The sequence below is a fragment of the Triticum dicoccoides genome, chromosome 1B (genome assembly GCF_002162155.2).
Source record: "Triticum dicoccoides isolate Atlit2015 ecotype Zavitan chromosome 1B, WEW_v2.0, whole genome shotgun sequence".
NCBI lineage: Eukaryota > Viridiplantae > Streptophyta > Magnoliopsida > Poales > Poaceae > Triticum > Triticum dicoccoides.
In genome coordinates, this window is record NC_041381.1 from 619,353,284 (window position 1) to 619,357,396 (window position 4,113).

Sequence of the window (4,113 nt, forward strand, 5' to 3'; positions counted from 1 at the left end):
TATATAGGTAGAGGTAGCTAGGAGAGTCCAAATGAGGAGCGGTTTTCGGCCACGTGATTGTGATCGAACGACCAAGAGCATGGAGGGGAGTTAGATGGGTTTTGGGCCACCCTAGAAGGGGTGTTGGGCTGCAAAGAGAGAGGGGCTTTACGGTTACCCGGTTAACCGTTGGAGTATACAACGACCTCCAAATGGTACGAAACTTGACAGGCGGTCTACCGGTGCTATACCAAGGCCACTTGGCAAGCCTCGGGCCATTCCGAGAAAGTTTAACACCCACTCACGAAGAGAGACAAGAAGGGGACGCCGGGTGACATAGGAGAGCCGGATTGCAAAACGGACAACGGGGAAAAGGCTCAGATGCATGAGACGAACACGTATGCAAAATGAAATGCACATGATGACATGATAAAATGCAACACGCAAGCAAATGACATGGCAACGACGGCGAATAACTGGCAGACACCTGGCGCATCGAATCCGGGGTGTCACAACACTCCTCCACTAACAAGAGATCTCGTCCCGAGATCTTAGGACCGAGACGGAAGGGAAAAGGGATAAGGTGAAGCAAGAATTCAAGAGAAGAAGCAAAGAATCGAGAGCACTCGAGAAGAAGAGAGGAACGACGAGAATGACGAGAATCGAAAGCTCACAGAATCAGATAGACTATGAACTCACTCCGGTTAGAACGAGATAAGAAACGAATAAGACTGAAAGGATTTAGGCAGCACTCCGGCTAAACATGGAAGGAAAAGAACACAAGCTTGAGAGGATGGAATGATAATTGACGAGATGAACAAAGCGATGCCTCTGGAAAAATTGAAGTAGTGGAATGAAAAGAACTGAGAAGAAAATGACAACTTGTGTCACGAATGAAATAGAAAGCATCTTTAGACGGCAGGATTGAACGGAGTTGTTGAGAAAATCAACAACGAAAGAATAAGCTTGTTGTGGACTTATGGAAAAACATCTCAAAATTATGAGGTGATCAACGACCACAAACAGAAATGATTGGACAACTGAGAAGAACGAAGAAATGCAACACTCCACTTCAAAAGAAAATGAAGAATTAATTGCACTTCGAAAGACATGAAGGAAAGAAACTTGGGCTCCTTCGATGAGAATCTTGATGAACACTTGAGGAGTGAATTGAATCATGACGAGCCACCTTGAAGAACTCCGGTAACAAAAGGATGATGAGATAAAATGAAGGATGATAGAATAAGATGAGCCTCGCGATGATTTAGATGGAGGTTCCGACGAAAAGGCCGAGGAAAATTGAACTGCGGGAAAAGAAAAGATGAAAACACTTGAAACTAGAATTTATTCATGAAGAACAAACTCCGAAGGAAGGGATTAATCACTTGGAAGAAATAAGAATAAGATTTATTGTATGCTTATCCTTCATCAAATTAAACTGATGACAAACAATGGATTTTTGCATACTACTTATTCTTCTTGAAAAGGATTGAGAAGTGACATGTCGCAAACTTGAGAAAGTCTTCATGAACCACCATAAGAATTCGAAAAAGACTGATGAAAAAGAAAGAATCATCGGGAAGAATTAGAAGAACAAATATGCTAGAGGGGATTTAGATGCAAAAGAACAAAGAGATAATGAGCTGATTGAAGAACACTTGAACGAAGCACCGGGATAATTGGATAACGATAACTAGAATGAAGGCCGGTGAAAAGAAACGAAAAGACAACTTCTGACAAACTCCGGATGGTTAAGAAACAATAACTGACAAATGGAATAATTCGAGAGGATGATATGAAGCTAGAACCACGAATCTTCAAGAGAACGGGCAAGATTTAGAACGAACTCTTCTTCAATCTTCAAATGACGACGGGAAACACCACCAAAATTACTGAGATACTCCGGGAGATGAAAGGTAAGAGGTTGAGCCAACAACGAAAAGAATTTGAATGAGATCTTGGAAAAGCATCTGACTGATGAAATCCATTCTTACGTCACAACTTCGAAAAGAATTGAGAATGGCTCCGGAATAATTAGAAGAGTCAAGTAAGATCCTGGGAAAAGACCTGTGGGTTAGGGCCCACTAAAGAAAACACCGTTGGAAAGGATTGTTGAATAGATAAATGAAGCACCGGAACAATTGAAATCTTTGAATGAGGTGGCAACCTCGAATTAATTGGAACACAGACGAATCTCCTGAGATGTCTTCCGAACTCCGGAAGGATGAACTGGCGAGAGGCACACGAGCAAGGAGAACACTTGATCGAAAGAAGAGAATATGATCACCCGAAAAACTTGAATTGAGTCCACCGGAGAAGAAAAACGATGAAGAATGTCCACCGAGACGAGAATTCACCGATTGAAATAATTGAGGGAAGACTGAAGAGACTCCACACGAATGAGGTAGATGGTCGAGAGAGAGAGACAGAATCCGGGAAGAAAAGGGTGGGCGGGCGGGAAAACAAAAGCAACTTAGAAGGGGAAAATCGACGAATATCTTGAAGAGAAAACACCGGTTGAAATCATTGAGGAGAGAGAGAAAAAGCTTCGCACGAGTAGGATGGATACTCGATAACGGACTCCGGTTCCGAGATGAAAAAGGGGTGTGCGGGTGGGAAAGAAAACAACTGAGGATTGAACTCAAAGATGAAGATGCTCGAGTCAACTTGACGAGAAATGCACTGGAAGAAAAGAGCTGGGAACCAACGATCGGAAAACCAACTGCGTGATCCTAAAGAAATATTTGAAGGGGAAGAGAAGTAATTCAAAACACCTACGTCAAGATTCCTTACCAGAGCGACGAAGGGGCTGAGGAGTAAAAAGAATTCCTATTCTCCAATATAACTAGACTCCGAAAACAGTTTTCTTCTAGACTCAACAACGGCCAAACTACACGATCAATCAAGGGGGGCTCCTTAGGTCGGTCGAGGCTCGGATACCAACTTGTCACGCCCAATATGTGACCCTATCCAAAAGGAACTCGAAGGTCCCACCAAGGATAGACCCGCATATTGAAACGCTTTTGCAAGGTGGATATCATTACATCAACATTACATAATAGATGGGGATACATACAAGAGGCATACAATGCCACACGAATACAACATCACAATACATTATAGCATCATCCAATTACGGATGAAACACAAACAGAAACTCAAAGGACATCCACCCTGCTAGCCCAGGCTGCCGACCTAGAACCTATCCCCTGATCGAAGAAGAAGCAGAAGAAGAAGTCCAATACAAGCAAACATCGCTCTCGCGTCATGATCATCGCAAAACCTGTACCTGCAACTGTTGTTGTAGTAATCTGTGAGCCACGAGGACTCAGCAATCCCATTACCATGGGTATCAAGACTAGCAAAGCTTAATAGGAAAGGAAGGGATAAAGTGGTGAGGTTGCAGCAGCGACTAAGCATATATGGTGGCTAACATACGTAAATAAGAGCGAGAAGAGAACAAGCAGAACGGTCGTCAACTAGTAATGATCAAGAAGTGATCCTGAACTCCTACTTACATCAAACATAACCCAGAAACCGTGTTCACTTCCCGGACTCCACCGAAAAGAGACCATCACGGCTACACACGTGGTTGAAGCGTTTTAGCTCAGATCTGGTGTCAAGTTATCTACAACCGGACATTAACAAATTCTCATCTGCCTATAACCGCAGGCATGGCTTTCGAAAGATTATACCCTGCAGGGGTCTCCCAACTTAGCCCATGACAAGCTCTCGCGATCAACGAAGGAATAGACCTTCTCCCAGGAAGACCCGATCAGACTCGGAATCCCGGTTTACAAGACATTTCGATAATGGTAAAACAAGACCAGAAAAGCCTCCCGCTGTGCCGACAAATCCCGATAGGAGCTGCACATATCTCGTTCTCAGGGCACACCGGATGAGCAAGACGTCGGGTTGGCATAGACCCTGATTGCCCAGGGGGCGCCGGACATCGCTCGGTTCGGACCAACACTTAGACAAGCACTGGCCGGGGGGGGGGGGGCTAAAATAAAGATGACCCTCGGGTTGGCCGACCCAAGGGAAAGGGATAGGTGGTGGTGAGGCAAATGGTAAAACCAAGGTTGGGCCTTGCTGGAGGAGTTTTATTCAAAGCGAACTGTCAAGGGGGTCCCA